We start from the raw sequence: 23,872 nt of genomic DNA, 5'->3' as shown, positions 1-23,872 counted from the left end.
CACTGAGAAGTTAACTGGTTTTTCCAAGGTAACAGCTAGTAAGTGGCAATATGAGAATTCACTCCTGCATAGTCTTACTCTCAAGCTGTTGTTCTTAACCACTGCTTTAATTATTCTAGGTGATCCTTTTATACATTCTCTAATAATTCTTTAGACTTGTTCCTTGTTAGTATCTTAAGGACCAAGAATCATGCTACTCTCTTTAAAGCACTACTTTTATCATGCTGCCACTCTGCCGCGAATCCTCTGCAGCTCTCCATTTCAAAAAAAAATAAAATTTAGATTGCCATCTTGGCATTTAAGACTCCAAATATATTCTGTTTTGTATCAAACCTTTCAACCTGACTCTTCCAATCTGGTCTTGTGTGCTCTACCCTTGACCATTTTTACACATTTACTTGTGTGTGTGTTTGTGTGTGTGTGTGTGCGCGCGTGTGCGCATTTTGTTCCTAGTCCTTGCTGTTTCTCCTTATCCATGCAAAGCCTATCCTTCAAACACATCTCAGGTTCTATCTCTACTATGAGTATCCCCACTATCCACTTCATCTCACAGCACTTTCCCCAACCACTAAATGTCTGGAGCACGTGCCAAGGTATCAGTTGCTCAGAATGCTCAACAATACTGTCATTGCAATGCTGCTCAGAATGTTGAGCATATACCATGCACTGTTCTTAGATGTGTATGTGTAATCTCGCCAAGCTCTTTGAAACAATAAATCATGCCTGTATTTTCATGGTATGTCATACTACCTCCCGTATTTGCTGAATGACTTATGTCTTGAATGGTCTCCAGTAATTTTTGTCTACCATTGTATTTCTAGATTTTTACTCCTTGAGAGTGATTCTTCTTAAGAGTTTTGAGTTGCATAAGGCCCCAATTGCAAATCCTATGTGATCACTTTTAAAAAGGTTACCTTTCTGTACCAACTATTTGCATCATTCTGAAAGGTCAATATCAATATGAGGAAAAACAAATTCCATTTCAATAATAGACCTCTCAAAGATGAATTCCTTCCAACCATCACATTTTATAAACGAGTGAAGGCTTTAATGTCTTAATAGTTTTAGTTACAATTTGCCAGAAAATAAAGGCCATTATTACATTTATTTCATTTTTAAACATTGCAGTATCTATCATTTGCATGAACAAATGCATTACCAAAATATGGAAACTTTTATTATTCTGAGAAAATAAGTTCTGTGCATTTGCTGATTGATTTTTAATAGTCAATTGTTACTTGGAATTAATTTAAATGTTCATTTAATCATATACGTGAACAAATATTAGTGGTATTCCTGGACAACCTTTTCTGCAGTCCTGCCAAGCAGGCAGAAAATTGATTTCTCAAGGCTGTTTCAACTCTTTGATTCTAGGAATTCAGGATTCTTTGCCTGTCTACCCCCTCTGGTTAAAGGCAACCACTTTGGTCTCATTCTCTCTCACGCATTTTGGAAGGTCTCCAAGTGTAAAATGGTATAACATATGTAGCCTGCAAGCAGGGCAGGCATAAGAAACACCATAAGGATACACTAAAGCAAACTTCAAGCTGTGGAACGCTGGGAAACAATCACAGGCAACACACCAACTTGACATAAAACAATCAGAGAATGAGGTGGCTTTTTTCAAGCAAAAGCATCATACTGGCTGAGGCAAAGAGGACCACAAAGATAGAAATATTGTACCCAGCAGTTAATGCTGCTAGCCAAGAGTGATCTTCAGAGGTACAGTGCAGAAAGGGCTGACGGTCACATGCTCTTCCCATTTATATTCATATGCCTGAAAATACTGCCCCAGAAGCAGTCTCTTTCATTGTAACTATGTATACATGCATGCTAAATGAAACCTGTTCTATCTTTCCAACCCTACTTTCCCTAGTGAATTCCTACTCATTCTTAAGATGCATTTCAAAGGTCAACCTCTCAGCAAAGTCTTCCCTGACTACTCCAAAAAGAGTTAACAGCTCCCTCTTCTGCAGTCTCTCAGTATTTTATGGCATTTATACCATCACATTATGTATATTTACTTACGGGCTTGTGTTCTGGATATACTGTAGGCTCCTTCAGAGCAGAGACCAGGTCCATTTTGTTCATTATCACATCCAAAGTGACCACTATGGTGATCTACACTTAGAAGGCACTGCATATATGTTTGTTGGGTAAATAAATGAAAGTACGTATTTATTTGTTTAATATTTATCAAATACCTGTTTATGTGACTTGTTCTAGACACTTGAGATACAGCAGCAAACAACAGACATACACTCTTCCATCATAGAATTATATCCTATTGGGAGGAGACAGAAAAAAAAAACAAAAATAATTAAAAAGACATTGTTTTATTGCATTATGATGAGTGGCGAGGGGAAATACAATGCAAAGAGAGGCGACAGGGAATCTTAGCAGGAGGCTGTAACCTTAAAGGGTGGTTACCTTGCAGAGAATAAATATGTCATTTAGGTAAATGCCTGAAGAAAGAGGGAGAGGGTCTCATAAATATCAGGGAAAAAAGCACAAGCACAAAGGCCTCGGGCAGGAAAGGATTTGAAAGCATTCAATGTCTACAAATAGTTCCCAGAATGTGGCAGAATAATATGTAATGAATTGATCTAGGAGACTCAATAAAATTAAAGCATTAAAGTAATTTACAGTAGAGATTCAAGGAATTTAGACATTGACTCTAAGTATTTAAGATAATGTAATTCCAAAGCATTCTCTATCAACTCAGTAAAATTCAAATTTAATATTGCCCAGTAAAGTCTACTATTTGTGTCAGGGCTGATATTTTTAAGAGGAGAAAATTCCTTTAGACCCAGACCAAAAAAGAAGGTCCTAGTTTTTCTTCTGAGACTGACCTACTCTTAGATCAATCTTTCACACGATATGGCAAGTAAGTCTCTTTATAGTTCCTGGGCTAGTTCTAGTTCCCAATTCATAAAGAATTTTCCTTCCTCTTTCTCAATTGTACTAACTCTTTGACCTTCATTCTCACATGCTTTGTTTCTGACCCGGAGCTCCCAAACCTCGTGGACCATCTGTTTCATTACCACCATGGCAAATACTCTTGAAAGACCACCAGGGATGTCTGAGCCTCACAGTCCAGCCTTTATCCACCTGATTGTGAAATCAAACTCACGGTTTTGGAAATTCTCTCGCCACTCTCACTGACTCAACCATCCACAAAGGTTGAAATAGTCCATCAGTCATAATAGGGGAAGACTGTCCCTTATTTAATGCCCTTACTCACTGTTTCCGTATTTTGCTGTTTTAAACTACTCTTTCTGCAGCACATCTACAGTTTTGTATATGAAGTTCACAGGAAAACAGTTAAGTTTTATTTTATAAAAAAACTTTATTGAAAATAATTTTCCTATGAACTGAAGGATGTGAAAGTTTTTTTAATACTGTAATAATACTAGAACAAAGGGCTTAACCTAGTGCCATTTTGTAAATACATGCATTTTCATAGGTAGAAAGTCCATAGTTTTCATGAAATTCTCAAGAGAATCAACTATATTTGTAAAAAGAAGATAGTAAAAACCAAAAACACAATGTTTTTTAGAACATGAATTAACAAGATAAATAGCCTTTTGCAATGATATTTGGAAGGCAACGTATATCTGCACAAAAGATAGGTAATATTTAAAAAGAGACCATCAGTCAACATTAACATACCAGATGGGTCAAAATTCTGTGTCAATCGAGAAGTCTGAAAACTCCAACTGGAGAAATAAATATGTATTCTCATTATTAATGGTAGACTTTTTAACGAAATATTATTTGAAAGAGAACAATCCAGGGCATATGAGAGTTAAGTAGAAGGCTACAAGTAATGACTTTAACAGTGACCTTACCATACTAGTGAAAAAATCACTGTATACATGCACAGGAAGGAAAGTGCATCCTTTCACTGTATAAATCACAAATACTAAAAGTATCACGATATTACCAAGGTGATTGTTTCAGAACACAGGCTCGGGGACCTATTTCCTGTTTCTGTGCGGTCCTTGCCGCACTCCATGTACCTTAGGAAGATGTGTTAGTCTTTATACCTCCTTTTTTTTCCCCCATAAAGTCACAGAACCACTTGTATACTATTTACTTGTTAGTGTATTCAGAGAAAATTTTAAATCTCAGGCCAATTTTTCATAACTACTCAAGATATTCTCTTCACTACCATGCACATACCGCTTCACGAGATGCAAATTACTTTTGTTATTATATTATCTTAAGAACTGCTAAGTGAAGCCAAAGAACAATTCTGTGAGTTATGTGATATGTGTTCTAAAGATGGATATAAAATAATTTTAAATTATATTTTTGTTGTAATAACAATTTCATTCACGTTCTCTGCTAGAATATGACAGCATTTGGCAAAGGTGATGCATGAACCCCAGGGTGTTGTACAAGACAGTCAATAAGGTTTGGAAGAAAAATAATTAGCCTTGTATTTATATTTACATTGGCTTTGTTATTTCATACTTTGTTTCCCATCGTTTATGTACATGTTACAAAGTAAATAAATTATACTATTTTATATTATATAGTTTGCTCTAGTCTATATAAACATACTAGTTTTGATACACTTTATTGTTATTACTACTGTTATTATGAAATTGTTAAAATGCTATATAATTATAGTAAGAAATATATAGTGTAGTCCTCTATGCATATAATCTAGTAAACAAATATTCAAAATTTGTAGGGCAAATGCATGCTGAAAAGATTTATTGGCAATGGAGTTTATAATTAAAATCAGTTTTGAGACCATTGGTGCTATAGTGTGACGCATAAGGACTCACTCAACAACACACAAGTAAAAGTTCATGCCTGTAATCCCAGCACTTTGGGAGGCTGAGTTGGGTGGATCACAAGGTCAGGAGATTGAGACCATCCTGGCCAACATAGCGAAACCCCATCTCTACTAAAAATGCCAAAATTAGCCTGATGTGGTGGGGTGTGCCTGGAGTCCCAGTTACTCAGGAAACTGAGGCTGAAGAATCGCTTGAACCTGGGAAGCAGAGGTTACAGTGAGCTGAGATCGCACCACTGCACTCCAACCTGGGTGACAGAACAAAACTCCATCTCAAAAAAAAAAAAAAAAAGGAAATGTAGAGAAGCACACTGGGTAAGGATAATGGTTGTTGCCTTCACTACCGACACCTATGATATGGAATTTTAACACGGCATGTTGGAGGGTAGTCAACAGAGACAATTTTGCTGATTAGAATATGGATGGAGGATGTTACTTTAAGAAGGGTATGGAACACTTGAAAGTGTCTAGTTGAGAAAGGAGAAATAACAAGGGTGTGTGCATACCTCCCAAGCACCTTTGGCCTGTCTCTCTCAAGAAGTGTATGGTTCAGAGATACAACTTTCCAGTCATCAGTGTAAGCAGGATTTTGATTTGGTTTGGGAAAGCAAGCATAAAGAAATTATACATATTTTTAAAAGTCCATAGGTCACAGCGTCCATAGTTCTTACGGAAGAAAGAAGTACAAAAAGCCCACATTAGCATATCAGTGAGAACTCCATTTGCCTTACACCTACATGAAAATCAAGAACAAAAAGGCCTTTTACCTTGCCTCCTTTTCAGCTTCATTCAGAAAATAGACCAGAATCATAATTTAAAAAAAAAAAAAAAAAAGATAAAACAGTGGGGCTTGGTGGCTCACACCTGTAATCCCAGCACTTTGGGAGGCTGAGGCAGGCAGATCACCTGAGGTCAGGAGTTTGAGACCAGCCTGATCAACCTGGTGAAACCTTGTCTCTACTAAAAATACAAAAATTAGCTGGGTGTGGTGGCACGAGCCTGTAATCCCAGCTACCTAGGAAGCTGAGGCAGGAGAATTGCTTAAACCCAGGAGGTGGAGGTTGCAGTGAGCCAACATCGTGCCATTGCACTCCAACTTGGGTGACAGAGAGAAACTCTATCTCAAAAGAAAAAAAGAAAAAAAAAGACGAAATTACAAATATGATATTAAATTATTCTTACGTTGAAATAGAATGAAAGTTTCAGCTTCTGCCTTAGTGAATAAGAAATGAGGTTGGTTCAGACAAGTGTTAGCTACAGAAGGTAATCTTGTGGGCCTTAAGATCATTAGGAAACAACCTAACAACTGCTTTTAGACTCTTCCTAGCCTTGGAAGAGCATAGCGGAGAAAGAAAGCATCTGCAAAGGGCTTGGCGTTCCCTGAAAGACAGGCACTGCTTAAGTCCTAGTACCACATGACCATATTCATTTTATCTTAGTAATGTTCCAAAATTATGATACCCCCTCCAAGATGGAGGGGATAATAATGCCCAAGAACTACCTGGAATACAACTATAGATCAGTTTTCAGACAATATCAGATGTGGGATTTAAGAGTTCTTTCGCTTTCTTCAAGTTCCTGGGATTTTTAAAACTGTATCGTTGCAAGTGAGTCAGTCCACACACTGCACATCCCTTCCCCGCCCCCACATTCCCGCGGATGCTTTGTGGAGCGGCTGATACGCACTGAGCACTGACGCCCCAGTAGAGGCTTCCTGCTCTCCTTCGTGTTTTCCCTCTCTCCTTCAGCTGTCATGCCTTCTCAGTTTATCATCATCATCGATAAAGCCTAGAGGTAGCTTGTCTGCCATAAATACTTATCTGATAAAGAAGGGAAAAAGCCTTTTGGAACATGACTAGGTGGCCTGTCTTGTCCTATATTTGCCTGGGGAAATGTGAGAATTTGTAATCCCTATTGCTAGGGATTTCTGGTCATTTTGAAGCACCATTAAAGTGATTATCAAAGCTTTAAATTCAGCAATGAAACACATGATTCTCTTAATGACAAGGTCAACTTAATTGGGTGTCTGTCCTAAGTGAAATATTGCTCATAACTGGCATCCCCCCCACACGATGTAGTTCAACATAAAATAAGTTGGAATTCTTTTTTAAAAAAGCAGTGTATAGAAACTGAATAGTATAACTTCAGATCTGAGATTTCTAGCAGAGGTTACAAGAAAACATAAGTAATCAACACTCTTTATCAATTAAACATGTTTTAATTAGTCCTGTGCTAGTAGGCAAGTCTAATCTGTCCCAGGCCCGTCTTTTAAGAAAGACTTATTTAAAGTGTTAACCTGATTTCTCATTTATTTTCATTGTTAGTCAGGTGTTGTGACCTTCCACTTCATTTGCTTGATCCCTACGTCCTTGCCTCCGACGAATCAAAGATAAATTGTCTTGTGATTTTGTTTACTGCTTAAAAATATTAATATGTTACCAACTTCTCAGTCTAATGGACTTAACACTAATTTTCAGATTTGTAATACATTTCCACCTAGTCCTAATTATTTTTTTCAATATTCACTGAGATAGGAATATTTAAAACTGTTTAATGTAGACATTTTCACCTACTCTTTTTCCAAAAATTGTAAATACATGGCACAGCAGAAGTCCTCCCTCCTTGACCTCAGGGAAACGGAATTAAATAACACTTGGCACCAGGCTTTCAACCTGTATAATCATTATGGTAGGCCCTGTGCCAATCCCGTTTATGCACAACCCTCAGCACGCAGTATTAAGGAACAACAAGGATGGCAGACTTCCCATTGAAGAATTAATTAGCAGACCGCCTGGACTCATCAGGATGGTAAATAATTATCCTCTGACAAACTTAGTCAGATGGTAGAAGAAATTGCCATTGGAATTGATGTCAATGGCCACAATTCATTATTTAAAAGCTACCAGTGGCTACGTTTTGCGTAGAACTTGAAAGATGCCCCAGCCAGGTGATGAGCCATCAGTATTGCACTTTCCTGCCTATAGAAATATTCAGTTGTCCTCTCTGCATCCCACTCTCAGACCCAGACTTCCAGGTCAGCTATTTCTTTCCTTCAGACTGAGTCCTGAAACCACACTTGTATGTGCCCAAGTAATGGATTGATTCAACGTATTACCCTGCCTTGTTCACCATGATTTTAATCCTGTCTATGGCATCAAAACACAAGGACAGCTTCTTAGCATTTATCCCCGTTCTTGGCAAGAGCAGAAATTTCTTAGGTATTGGTTGTCCTCTTCCTTTGTCACAATTACCTTTGGTCAGGTTAAAAATTCTTGTGAACTAAATGACAATTGGTTAATCTACCTAAATTAGCAATGTGTAAGAAGGATTACCTGTAAATGCTTCATCCTCCATGTTTAAAGTGGATAAGAAATGTAATTCAATACCTTCCTACATAGTAGGCATCCTAAAGTTATGCCAACCATGTAATGGGTCACTTTAAGTAATTTGAGGGAGAAATAAAACAGGAGTAGAATCATGATACAGACTTTCCTTTTATGAAAAGCATTAAAAATTCAACTACGTCAGGTGCTTTCTAGCTCAGATTCACACTGGAGTCTCATAAAGCTTAAATATGTAGGTTTAGATGGTACAGTCCTCAGAATCACTCCCTTATCCTTATATCAAAACAATACCTCATATGATCACGAGGAGGAGTGGAGTACACTTTCCCATAAAAATATATCTTGATATCCATCACACGTATTGTACAGCATGATAGATATTCCCTTCTCAATTTTGACAGGACAATGAGCATGGCAGACTTGGCAAACTCATATGAATTGTTTTTACCCCAGAAATGTGTGCCAAGTACTCCCAGGCAACTAGGCATGAAGGTATCCCTCTCATTGCCATGTAGCCCTAAGGAGTTTATGCACTGCAGGTACTGCTAACCAGAACAGATGCAGATCACATCAGTTTCCTTTCGTAACTCCACCATAAATCACCCCATTGTCATAGATGCTTCAGTCTTAGTCCCAAGTCTGTAAGTGAGCTCCTACTGTTAAATTCTTATCTTTGAGAGTAATGACACTGAAGATGGTGGTAGTCATACCAAGATAACTTAATCCTCAAGTCAGGCATTATGGCTGTGTGTTCTCCTCTTCCATTTTTAGATTATAAAGGATTCCCCGGTACTATACAGAAACCACATGAGTAGATACAATTTTAATATACAGTGTAGTAAAACCTGACTCAACTTTCCACCTCTGGGAACAGAATAATCAGTTGCTTAGTAGAAGTGGACTTTAACAAAAGATCAAATAAAATTGTTCTAGAGACCTTGGCAAGCTTTTAGAAGCTGCTTTCAACATGGAGCTACTTACAGAAGGTGAGTCCGTTGTGAAGGTGTCACCTTGCTACCTCCATGGAAATTGGATAACCCCATATCTGCCCTCTCTGCCTTTTGCTTCACTTTCCTTCAACCCACATCCCCGTTCATACATTAAGGCAACAAGTTATAAATTTTGTGAAAACTTTAGTTTCAAAATATACAATAATGATTCTACTTGAATGGAAAAAAGACTATGCTTCACATAGACAGCATTCATTCTTGTGCACTGTCACTGAGAGACACCGGGCAAAGACTGGTCAGGTGCAACGAGTAAGTTCCAGGTGGTCTGAGGTTGAAATTTCAAGTTAGATGAAAGCACAGTTAGTTATTTATGAGCAAAAACTCTGAATTGTTTCATAATGGTAGCTAGTTTCCTGAAAGCTTCTTGAAAAAATGTCGGGATACGATATTTCCAAAAACACTACAAGGCAGATAAATAATAATTCTTTTTTCAAATATAATTTGCTCCTAGCTTATGTTTTGAAAGGCAAGATACAGTAAAACTGTACGATATTTGATCCTTATGAAACACTTTAAGTCAAAACAGTCTGAAAACAAGTTAGCAAATTTAAAAAAATAAATAAGCTCTCCACTATTTATAATGACAGAGGCTTTGCCAACAAGAAAGAAAAAAAGCCAGCACAGAAAGGCCCCTATTGATGGAACAACAGTTAGATGATCAAGAGATGGCATACAAAGAGTGCCTTCTTTGGCTAAGAGGTTGAGTGAAACATACATACAGACTCTTCAACTCCCAAATCTTCAGATTCCATGAAATCTCAATATGACACAAGCCAAGCAGCCTTTTTAGAATAAAGAGCAAAATAATAAAACAATGGCATACTTGCAAAAGGAAGTAAGTAATCTTAGATACGAAGCACAGCATTTCTGTTTTTAGAGGACTCTCTCTCTTTACCTTCTCCTTCTATTTGGACCCAACTGCATTAAGAGACTTTACTGTGACTAGCATTTCACAAGCCACAGTTTTGGAGTCATAATAAAGCTGACAATATGTCAGAGATTATACAGGGACATACAGATGTTGGTTACGTGGAGAAATTTTCCTCAGTTACGGATAGAAATAACACTGACAGCCATACAGATCAAATTGCCTAAAAATAGATCTAATTATCCCTATAGATTTAAAAAATCCTCTTCATTGTCACCTCCATATTAACATTTCTACTCAAGAGTGTCGTGGGAGTGTTTTTGGGACATGGTAAGCACTTTGAACTCTCATGTTTCTTCTAAAATTAAAGTCTTTTGTCAACCATTTTAAAGACATTGCTTTCTCAATGGATATAGAGAATGCAAAAGCACCATCTTGTGGCATAAACAAGAAAGTACCTCAGTGCAAGCCCTTCTGAGGCACATTTTTTTCACACACTTTTTATGAAATGTTTGTCAAGATTAATTCTAAGCACTTGGTATATGTCTCTAATATGACGGCCAAGTGACTTAATACAATTGAAGACTGAATATATCTTTTAATACATTTGTATACAGATCTGATTCCAAATAAAAATCTTGGTATATAATAATTATATGAGATTCCTTAATGAAATTTGAAATAAAAGTAGAATTTAGTTCTAATAAACAGAAAATTTAGTCTTTCTGTTTTATTAGTGAAACTTTACCTATTGATCATTTTAAATTGAAATTTCAGTTATTTGCCCAGTAAGAAGTAACAATTTTTTCTCATAGAATTAATACAAATAAAGTTTTTAAGAAATGATTATTTGTATATGAGGTAAGAATTATTTAGGTATCAAAAGATAGGCTTAGAGAATTTGAAAAAAAAGAAGAATATGTTATATGTAACTGTAGGGTTTTTTTCCTCTGTTTGAAAGTACTGATATCATCTGTCTTCTTATGTATTGCAACTTCATTACTCTCTTATTATTGCTCCCACTTTAGAGATAGGATAACTAAAGTACAAAAATGTCAAGTAACTCGCCCAATTCACAGAGCTAGTAAAAAGCAGAGCAGAATTTGAAGAAGAACTCTGGGTCCTCCTCTATTTTTCTAGCAGTTTCCAAACCCCAGTCCACAGGCGTAGCTGGGCTGACTGCACTGGATTGAAAGGACTGCATTTCAAATGCCAAGAGATTCTGATTTAGTAGATAGGTTAAGACATCCAATAATCCGTATGTTTTTAAAAACTGTCTGTGATTCTAGTGAAGGATACTAAATGCTAAAGAAAATGGGCAAGATAATTAAAGACATAAACAACTGAACATCAGTAAATTCTCTTCATTTTAGATTTCAGCCTTAGCTTATCTCAATTTACAACTCCACTTCAAAATCTACTACAAAACACGCCTGCTCTAAAAACTTTTCCTTATAAATCAAACTCCACTTTTTAATTTCTCCTTCACTATACACACATACTTAAAAGTCACGTTAACAATAACCATCCATGTAGCAGAAATTATGTTGGATGCTCTAGGTATTTTATGTTGAAACAGTAACAAATAGACAATACCCTTTATATAGTCAACTGAGTTTCACTGAATGTTTTCATTTGAATTTTGTCCATGACTTATATCTACAGCCAACCCAGAGTCGCAATTGAGAATCAAGTATAATTTTAACACAAATGGAAGTTGACATGTTCCTAAGGTTAATGAGTAAAATGAAACTGAAGAAAAAGAAGACATACAGTGGACTTCATTCATTCATCAATGAATAAGTGGTTTTTGGTAATTCACATCATTATTTTCAAATAGTAGAAAAATATTTTTTCAATTTTTGTGTTATTCACAATGTAAGTTACAAACACAATACACTTTTAGATTTAATCTGCAATATTAATGTTCAACATCACATTCTTAAATATAAAATCAATAATAGCATAAATTAAGATCAATTTATACTGTTTGCGAAACTGAAGTATATTATTAAATATTGTTTTTAACCTTTAGATATCATTCATGTAAATAATCTCAAAACCAGGGGTAATAGAATCTAGCAAAACAATTAGGATGTGAGTTTTGAGCATGTATTACCTTTGGTTTTTACATAATTTACTTATTCAAAGTTTATACAATTTAATTTTTAATAATGATAGTTTTTAATAATTGGATTTCCAAATTCCTTAAAATTTAACAATTAGCTGTTGTAAGTCAGTAGGAGTAGGCGCCAGCACACCTCTGATCGTTTATATTTTACAGATAAGAAAACTGAATAATCCAAGTAGCTGATTTTCCTTAAGTCCTATAGAAAATAAAAAGCAGATCATGATTCAAATCCAGCTCTCTTCAATAACAGTTGATATCCGTGTCCAGTTGCTATACTACCTGCCTCCCCAGCTTACTTCTTCTCTATTAATGTGTTTTTACTTACATCTTGAGTTAAAATATTTGTCAACATACTTATGTATGAAGTTTCATTCTTCTCTGGTTAACCTGAAATTTGTGTTCTGTTTCCTCTGAAATCTCTCATAATATCTGACTTATTTTTAAGCATATGTAAATGCTCAAAATTTTGTTTCATGACAAAAATAAATTAAAAAGTTAAAGGACATCTCTTGGCACTAGAGGCTCATTGTGGACAACTAAGAAAGTTAAAAACTCCGAGAGAACCAAGTCATAGAAGGCTTCAACAGTTTTGTAAATTTTACCTCCAGGAGCCCCACCAGGTCATCACAGTAAAAAGAAAAGTCCCTCATGCTTGCAACAGGGAAAGGAGAAAATGAACCATTTTGAAATACACTACAATATTCTATTCTTAACAAAGCCTACCATCAGAAGCATTATTCTGCCAGAGCCTAACTACCGGGGGTTATTAGAGACTAACCTACTTGGAGGAAGGAAAATAGCCAACTCCAAGTGACTCTAGCCATTCTGTCCCACCAAGTGGGATGCAAGAGCAGGGTCTAAGATGCACTGGTGAAGTTTATAGTTCAGGGGCATAGGCCTACCAGAAGACAGAGACCTAACTGTAGGACTACAGAATGCTTCCCTCTGCCTACACATTGTAGTACATTACTAAAGACCTATTTACCAATTTGTATTATTTAGAACATCAAATCCACCTTAAAACAAAAAAGTAAGAAACACTAAAATGTGAAAAAACAATTTGAAGAGACTGAATAAGCATCATAATTGGTCAGATATAACATAAATGTTGCAATTAGCAAACTAGGAATTTTAAAATATACATACATATGATTAATATGCTACAGGTTTTAATGGAGAAAGAAGACAACAGGCAAAACATAATGTAAGGGAAAGATGGGAATTCTAGAAATAATTAAAAAGAAATGCTAGAGATAAAAAAACATTGTAATCGAAATAAAGAATGCTTTGGATAGGCTCATCGATAGACTGGACACAGCTGAGGACAGAATCTCTGAGCTTGAGGATATGACAAGAGGAACTTTCAAAACTGAAAAGCAGAAAAAAAAAAAAAAAAGGCTGAAAGAAAAAAATGAAGAGAATATCCACAAACTGTGGGACAACTATGAAAGTTGTAATATATGCATAATGGGAATACAAGAAGGAGAAGAAAGAGAGAAAGAAACAGAAACAATGTTTGAAGAAATAATGACTAAGAATTTCCCCTAAAGTAATGGCACACTTCGAATCACAGGTCTGAGAAACTCACAGAACACTAAGAAAGATAAATGCAAAAACAAAAATAAAACAAAATAACACCTATGCATATTGTATTCAAATCTCAAAATTAAAGAAAAATATCGGGAAAGGAGCCAGAGAGAAAATACACCTTACCGATATTGGAACAAAGATAAGAATTACATCGAATTTATCTTCAGAAGCCATGCAAGTAAAAAGAGAGTAGAGAGAAATATTTAAAGTATTGAGAAAAACTCCACCAACCTAAAATTCTGTACCCTGTGAAATTTTTCTGCAAAAATGAAAGAGAAATAAACATTTTCCCAGACAAACAAAATTAAAGGATTTTCACCAGTAGATCTGCCTTGCAAAAGAGACTGAAAGTTCTCCAAAGAGGAAGAAAATGTATAGATCAGAAACCCAGATCCACATAAAGAAAGGAAAAGCATCAGAGAATAAATGAGAGAAGGTAAAATGAAAACTTTTATTTTTCTTATTCTTTATTAATCTACAGTTTGTTAACAGTTAGATAACAGTTTGTTAATAATAATTGCAATCATGTATTAAATTGATAAGCTTATGTATCTATGTATTCTTATGTATGCCTATGTGTAAGTGAAATGATAACAGCAATGTTACAAGGATCAGTATGGACGAATTAGGAATATTTTGTTTCCAAAGGAAATTGAAATGCCAGTGAAGCAGTGTTACTTGAAAGTGGACTTGAGTTAGTTGTAATTATCTGTTACAAATCCTGTGGTGACCACTTAAAAAAGTTTTTTTAAAAAAAGTAGTATAACTGAAATGTCAAGAAAGAAGAGAAATGAAATAATATAATATGCTCAATTAAAAGCACAAAAAAAAGCAGAAAAAAATGTGGACAAAAAAGCAACAAATAGACAGCAGTTACAATTATGGTAGATATTAATCTATTTCAATAAGTATCTTAAATATTAATGGTCTAAACACATCAATAAAAAACATAAATTATCAGAGTGAATGGAAGCCCACTTTAAATATAAAAACATATAATAGACGAAAAGTAAAGGGACTGAGAAAGATATACTATGCTAATACTAATCAAAAGAAAGTGGGAATAGCTATATTAATTTCATACAGAAGAGATTTCAGAGCAATGAAATTTTTCAGGGATACAGAGGAACATTTGAAATAATAAAAAGATAATTGTCAATTTTTTAGAAATGATGAAAGGCTCAATATTCCAAAAAGAAACAACAATTCTTAATGTGCATGAACCTAACAAGAGTATAAAAATTCATGAGGCAAAAACAGATAGAACTTCAAGGAGAAATAAATCAATCCACCATTATAATTGGAGAATTAAATACCCTATATCAGCAATGGAGAGATTCTGCAGGCAGAAGATCTAGAAGGACATAGTTAAACTCAGCAACGTTATCAAGCAACTAAATATAATTAACATCTATTAACATCAACTATTCAAAAACAGAATACACATGTTTGTCAAGCTCATATAAAACATTTACCAAGAAAGATTACATTCTGGGCCATAAAACACACCTAAGCATATTTAAAATGATATAAATCATATTACGTCTGCTCACAAACCGCAATGGAATTAAACTAAAAATCAATAATGGAAAGATATCCAGAAAATTCTAAAATAATCAGAGATTAAACAACACACTTCTAAATAACACATGGATCAAAGAAGAAGCCTTAATAGAAATTTTAAACATTTATGAATAAATGTAAATGAAAATACATTTTTTGGCTGAGTGCAGTGGCTTATGCCTGTAATCCCAGTACTTTGGAAGGCTAAGATGGGAGGATTGCTTGAACCAGGAGTTTGAGACCACACTAGGCAACCTAGCAAGATACCATCTCCCCTAAAAAAAAGCAAAGAAAAGAAAAGAAAAGAAAAACTAGCCAAGGATGATGCTGTGTGCCTGTAGTCTCAGCTATTAAGGAAGCTGAAACAGTAGGATAACTTGAACTTGAGAGGTGGGGGATGCAGTAAGCTATGATCACACCACTGTACTCCAGCCTGGATGACAGAGGGAAAATCTGTCTATAAACAGAAAGGAAGAACAGAAGGAAGGAAAAAGGGAAAGAAGAAAGTAGGAAAGGAAGGAAACACAATTTATCAAAACTTGTGGAAAGCAAAGAAATCAGTGCTTAGAGGGAAATTTATAGCATTGAATACATACATTACAAAAGAAGAAAAATCTAAAATCAATCACATAAACTTTAATGAGAAGAGAAAATTAAATCAAAATTAGGCAAAAGAAGAATAAATAAAAATAAGTCAATGAAATTGAAACTAGGAAATCAATTGAGAAAAATCAACAAAACCTAAAGCTGTTTCTCTGAAAAGGTTAATAAAATTGATAAGCCTCTAGCTAGGCTAAGAAAAAAAACTCTCAAATTACTAATATTTGAATGAAAGAGGATGTATCACCACAAATCTTAAGGACATTAAAAGGATAATAAAGGAAGGTTAAGAACAACTATATGTACACAAATTTGATAACCTAGATGAAATGGCCCAATTCCTCAAAATACACATTTTACCATAACACACAAAATAAAAACTAGATTCTCTAAGTAAGCCTATTTCTATTCAAGAAATTATATCAATAATAAATAATCTTCCAAAACAAAAAGCATCAGGCCCAGATTAGTTCACTGATGAACTCTGTTAAATATTTAAGAAAGTAAGTATACCCATTCTCTACAATCTCTTCCAGAAGATAGAAACAGGGGGTAATACTTCCTGCTTCATCCTATGAGTCTACCTGATATCAAGTCCAGACAAAGACCTTACAAGGAAAGGAAACTGCACACAAATATCTCTCATGACTATAGATGCAAAAATCCTCAAAAATATTAGCAATTGGATTCAACAATGTATAAAAAGAATGATACATCACAAGCAAGTGGGAATTCATTATGCAAGGCTGGTTCAACATTTAAATCACTTAATGTAATCCATTACATCAATAGGCTAAATAAGAAAAATCAAATGACCATATCAATAGATGCAGAAAAAGCATTTAACAAAATCCAATACCCATTCAGGATAAAATCTCTCAGCAAACTAGAAATAGAGGGAAACTTTCTCAACTTGATAAAGAGAAAAAAAGAAAGAAAGAAAGAAAGAAAAGACTACAGATAACACTATACTTAAATCAGGAAACTGGTAAAGATATCCCTCCTCATTTCAGTTTTCCAACATCATATTGGAAGTTCTTGCTAATGCAATAGAATAAAAAAGTAATAAGACATACAGAGATTTTTAAGAAAAAAAATAAAACTGTTTTTGACATAATCAACTATGTAGAAAATCTGAAAAAACTGAAAAAAATCTCTGGAACTAACATGCAATTAAAGCAAAGCTGTGGGATACCAGTTTAATATATAAAAGTCCATTTTTTTCTACATATCAGCAATGAAAAAGTGGAATTTGAAATTAAAACATATTACCATTTATATAAGCACTGAAAAAATAAAATACTTAGGTATAAGTCTAACAAAATAGTATGAAATTTATATGAGGAAAAATGATAGAACTTTAATAAAATAAATCAAAGAACTACTAAATAAGTAAGGAGTTATTCCATGTTCATGGATAGGAAAACTCAATATTTTAAAGTGGCCAATTCTTCCAAACTTGATCTATAGATTCAACATAATCCCAATAAATCCCCCACAAGTGCTTTTATGGGTATTGACAAACTGATTCTAAACTTTATATGCAGAGATAAAATACCCCGAATAGCCAACTCAGTATTAAAGAAAAAGAATAAAATTAGAAGACTGACACTACTTGACTTCATGATTTACTGTAAAGCTACAGTAATCAAGACAGTGTGGCACTGGTGAAATTAATTCAAATGGATCATCATAGGCCTACATGTAAAATGTGAAACTATAAAACTCCTAGAAGATAACAAAGGAGAAATCCTAGATGACTTTGGATATGTGAATGACTTTTTAGATACACCACCAAAGGTACAATTTATGAAAGAAATAATGGATAAACTAGACTTCATAAAAATTAAATACTTCTGCTTTTTGAAACACAATATCAAGAGAATGAGAGCCCAAGTCACAGACCAAGAGAAACTATTTACAAAAGACACATCTGACAAAGGGCTGTTAATAAAAATATACAAACTCTTGAAATTTAGCAAGGAAAGAAATGACCTAATTAACAAATGAACAAAAGACCTGAACAGACACTTTACTAAAGGAGATACACAAATGGCAAATAAGCATATGCAATGTTGTCCATCATCACGTCTTAGTCCATTTTTTGATGCTATAACAATACCTCAAGTTGGGTAATTTATAAACAACAGAAATGTATTTTCTCACAGTACTGGAGGCTAGAAGTCCAAGATGAATGCACTAGCATGTGGTGTCTGGTGAAGGCCTCTTGCTGAATCTTGACATGGCAGAGGCAGAAGGTCAAGATAGTAACCTACGCAAATGCCCTGGGAAGTCTGTTTTATGAGGGTCTTAATACCCTTAATCTCATTAGAGAAGAAGAAACCCTTGTGGCCTAGTCAGCTCCTAAAGGTCTCATTTCTTAATATTATCACATTGGCAGCACCTGAATTTTGAAGGGTACACAATCAAACCATAGCACATCTGATTAGAAAACTTCACATTAAAACAAGATACAAATTTATAACTATTAGAATGGCCAAAACCCAAAATACTGACACAAACAAATACTGACAAGGTTGTCAAGTAACAGGAGTTCTCATTCCTTGCTGATGGGAATGCAAAATGATACAACCACTTTGGAAGACTGTTTGGAAGATTCTTCAAACTAAACATACTCTTACCATACAATCCAATAAGTGGCATTTTCCCAAGCGAATTGAAATGTATTTCTACCCAAAAGTCTGCATATGGATATATATAGCAGTTTGATTCATAATTGCCAAAATATGGAAGCATCCAAGCTATCCTTCAGTAAGTAAGTGAGTAAATAAACTTTAATACATGTAGACAATAGAATATCATTTATTACTAAAAAATGAGTTATGAAGCCATGAAAAGACATTGAGGAAATTCAAGTGCATATTACTAAGTGAAAGAAGCCAATCTTAAAAAGTTACATAATATATTACTCCAAATGTATGACTTTCGAGAAAGAGCAAGATGATGGAGACAGTTAATGATCAGTGATTGCCAGGGTTTTGGAGGAAGGAAGGTATAAATAGGTAGGGCACAGAGGGTTTTTAGGACAGTAAAACTATTCTGTATCATATTGCAGTGTTAGATATCTGTCATTATACAGTTGTTCAAAACCGTAGAATGTACCACAGCAAGATTGAACCCTAATTTAAACTGTGGACTTTTGGTGATACTGATACTAGTTTTATCAGTTGTACTGAACATACCCCTTAGTGTGGGATGGTAATAGTGGGGGAAACTGTGCATTTGTGGTGACAGGGGTATAAGGAAACTGTACTTTTCACCTAATTTTGCTGTGAATCTAAAACTGCTTTAAAAATAAAGTTTATTGATTTTTTTAAAGATACATACAAAAAAGATATGAGCAAAAACTCTCCTTTCATCAACAATTTGGTTATCCTGAGATAGAATTCACACAACAAAGTCAAGACAAACAAGATTTCTTTCCTGTTACCAATTGTCAGAATAATGAGATGTTCTCTTGTGTCCTTCGAAGGTTCACTGCTCTTCTCTAAATATAAGTATAAAGATAAGAGTAATGATATGTAATGGAAAAAAATCAATGCCCTTTCTTTGCAAACCAGGCAAAGAAAAAATTTTAAAACTCATTATTTTGTATTGTTACATTTTTGGAACAGTTTGTCATGTGTATGCAAAGCACTTGATGGAAGGATATAGCAGGAATAAAACACTGTCATAATACCTATATTCAGAATATTAGTGGCACTAGTTGGTCAAGTAACTTTGAGATTGTATCTTAACCTCTATTAATTTCACTTTCTCTGTCTGTTAAATGGCCTAATAACACTTTTTTTATGAGTAGTAGACATAATAGATCTAAAACATTTAGTGGTTGGCCCGAAAAATTATATTATCAAATAAGACTTTCAGTTATGATACAAAACCATGGGACTTCACTTTCCCTGTCTCTAGAACAATTTTTGAAACAGCCAAAAGAGGGAAATGCCTATCAAATGTTTACAGTTAGTCAGGAATGTTTAAATAACTTTTCCTGGGTAACTACAAGTTAAGTAGCTCTTAATTGGTAGGAAATACTCTATTTTTATAGACCAAACCTCAGACCCTTATGTTTTAAAGACAAGTAAATAATCAGAGACTATAGATAAGTGTTTTTCAGCTTTGACGTTATTGGCATGTGGGGGTTAATACTTCTTTTTCGTGGGGGATTGCCCTGTTCGTTATACAATGTTTAGCAGCATCTCTGGTCTCTCTATAGACAAGATGCTAGTAGCAAATCCTCCACCCACACAGTTGTAACAACCAAAATTGTTCTCCAGACATTGCCAAATATTCCTGGGATGGACAGAGTGGGCAAAATCACTCCCAGCTATAGAGAAATGGTGACCTTCAAAGGTAAGGGGTGAAATCACTTCAACCTTCATTTTTAAAAATAATTGTCCTCAATACTTCTTTTTCTGACAGAACGTTTTGACCAGAACTGACTTGGACCCTTCTTTGAAACTTCCCCTGGTTTTCAATTACGGTATCTGGAAGTGCAAGTGACTAAAAACTAGGTTTAAGTTCTTTTGAACCATTATATTCACATCTAGTTTTTCATTCTTCTACTATTGGCAGTTTGTTACAGTGATAATGATACTACATAGAATAAATATGTTCTAATTTGATTATTTCACCAAACATTGAATATAATCATTAAAATTAGATTATGGTGACAAGATATTTAAAATAATCATTTTAAATAGCAAATTATAAAGTGTTCATGTTGTATTTTGACAAGTTTTCAGGGAATAATTTGAGGATAATAAAATTGATCAGTCTCCTTAAGTTCTCCATCAGTTCTGCATAAATGTGCACAGAGATCTGAAGGAACCTTTGAGGGGCCGTAAGAATAAACATTCCTTTTGATCTAGCTCTTCCAAGACCCCATTGAAGGTCACTGTCTATTGTCACCCCATGTGCCAAAGTAACAAGCTTGGTCTGAATCAAAACTTATTTTGATTAAACTTGCAGCAAGCTGTTCACCAGAATTTCTGACAAATAAGTCCTTCTGTTCACTTGCTAGAGTCGTGATCAACGAGGAGCCAAAATAAAAATGCTGTTAGTGCCTGAGGTTCTTTAGTCAGTGAAGAAGAGAAAGATTGGGTCATTGCTCTGGCAGTGTGCTTACCAATGGCTTAAGATGTGATGCGCATATGACCAAAAAAAAAAAAAAAAAAAAAACCCAAAATTATTTCTTCTCTAAAAGCCAGTTTCTCATATCATGTTTTAGTACGCAGTTATACATTTTAATGTCCATGTCAAAGATAAGTACATATACTGTTATTCAAGACTTTATCATAACAAATTATCATGCTCTCTCAGAAATGACTAAGTAAAAAGAACAAAACAGTTTAGTACTAACTTCTAGTGTACATTTGCTAAAGACTGGAGATAAGATTTGGAGAGGAGAGAATATACCGGGATATTTCTTCTGTCTTTCTCTCACCCATGGAGAATATCCACCAGTGGCTTTAGCTCTTCCTTGAATCCGGCTGCCTTTAGAATGTTTCTCTATCCTTGCTCCCAGGTTCTAGGTTCTGACAACACAGACCCTCCTGTTCTCTCCAACCCTCAGGGCAGTATCAGCTTCTTAATGTTGCTAACTTCTGGGTCACTGCTTTAGCTACTTAACTTTTATACAACTTGCATAACCAGTTTTCTGAATTAAATCCTATGTGTTGAAAGATTTTGTGTGATTTTGTTGACTGCACCCCAACTGATAAAAATAACTGCTGTATCTTCTAAGTTCTACAAGAGCAGAAGCACCTGGTATGTCCCAGCTGCTTAGCAGGCACACAATAAGTGTTTCTGTTGGATGAATGAAAAGAGCCTTATAATTTACTGACAAAATGGAGGCTCCCTGCTTGCCAAAAATAATTCTCTATTCATATTGAAATCGTCTATCTTAGCCAGTAATTTTTTAAAAAAATCATTGCCCTTCTCTTCTATACTATTTTTTTAAAACTTCTTACTGTAAAATGAAACATAGACATAGAAACTCAAACAAAGTAAGTGAATTATTATAGGCAACTTCCCTTGAACCACCACCCAGGACAAGAAATAGAATTTTTCCAGCCACTTCAAAAACCCTTCCATGTGTCCTGTCTCAATCATAGCCACCTCTCTGCTTCCACAGTTAACGAGTATTCTGATCTGTATAGTGCTCGCTTTGCTGTATCTTTTATGGTTTTATTCATGAACGTATGTATCTACATATACTACCATTTCATCTTGCCAAGGAAAAAAGAAGAAAAATGTCTTTCCAGTCTCTTCTAATCTACAGGTTACTCTTCCATCACTCTTTCCCTTGTAACGTAACTTTAGAATAACCTGGGTTATTGAGAGGTTTCCACAATTTGGACCTTGGTGATACTATACTCACGATGTATTCTTTTGCACCGTGAATTTCCTTCAAATTGAGCCCTGGATCCAGAGGTTCAATCACACTTAGCCTATGCCTTTGGCAGGGCCGTATGTGGTGGTATGTTCTTTAATCAGGAAGTATATCATGAAAGGTCTTTGCTCTTTCTAAGGTTAACAGCTATTAATGCTCAATGCCCAGATCCATTGATTCATTCCAATTGCAACATGTAGATATTCTAATTTCCTCACTGAGTTTTCATTGATTAGTTGGAATAATTTTGTACAGATATTTCCCCCTTCATCTACTGTTTGGTTGACTGTTACCAAAGGTGACAGTTACCAAAGGTGACTGTAAAGGTGACTGTTACCAAAAAATCTGATAACTTTTTCATTTTCCTTCCCTTAAAAAATATATACATTTTTGGTCCAAATACCAAAAAAGAACTTATTTCTTTTTAGAGTCCGGTAGTTTTACTAGAATTGTTGTTGGCCATTGGAGGCTGATGTTTTCCGCTACATGGGTGCTTTCCAGTGAAAAATGACTGGCTTTTTGGATCTCCTTTCTCAAATTCACCTGATTCCTAGTTATTGCTCTCTTTCTCCTACACATTCAATAGCCTGATGAATTTATAGCCATTGATGGTCTATACTTATCCATGTATGTTTTGATATTTTGTCAGCTAGTTTTGTGGTTGGTACTGTTCATGGGTTGGGATTTTTCATGTTTAGTTGCTCTGTTGATTTAAATGTAGATTCAGAAAGATTCAAAAGCTAGACTGCCACTGTTGGCTCTATATTACCGAAATTCCCTTCAATTCTATTTTTATTAACAAACACATTTTTCATTAAACACATCAATATAAGTATAATTTAAACACAATAAAATTCACCCTATTTAGTGTATAGTTTTATGATTAATGTATGCATTCATGTAATCAACATCACAATCAGCATATGAAACATTTCCATTTACTCAAAAAGTTTCCCAGGGGTCCTTTGCAGTTAATCCTCTCCTACCACCACCTGTCCCTGGCAACCCTTTCTGGAATGTCATGAAAATGTACTATTTGGTGCCTTCTTTATTTCACTGAACATAATGCTTTTAGATTTATTTATGGTTTTGCATGTATCAACAATGTATTGATTTTGTTGCTGAAAAGTATTCTCTTGTGGGGTTGTAGCACAATTTGTTAATTTGTTAATTTTTTCATTAGTTGACGAACATTGGTTTGTTTCCAGGTTTTAGCTATTACAGTTGAAATAGCTACGTTTGCATAAGATATTTGCAGAGATATATGTTCTTATTTCTCTTAGTTCTGAGTTTTATTTTTCTAGGCACAGGATTTCTGGTTTATATGACAGATACATATTTAACTTTACAAAACACTACCAAACTGTTTTCCAAAATGACCATACCATTTTGCATTAGCTCTGGATTCTCATTAGTTCTACAGTTTTGCCAATACTTATTTTATGTTAATTTCAGCCAAGGTAATAGGTACATAGCTGTATCTTACTATGGTTTTAATTTGCATTTTCACAATGAATAATAATGTTCAGTCCCATTTCATGAGC

The sequence above is a fragment of the Saimiri boliviensis genome, chromosome 5, assembly GCF_048565385.1.
Source record: "Saimiri boliviensis isolate mSaiBol1 chromosome 5, mSaiBol1.pri, whole genome shotgun sequence".
NCBI lineage: Eukaryota > Metazoa > Chordata > Mammalia > Primates > Cebidae > Saimiri > Saimiri boliviensis.
Note: the sequence above shows the minus strand (reverse complement) of the source record.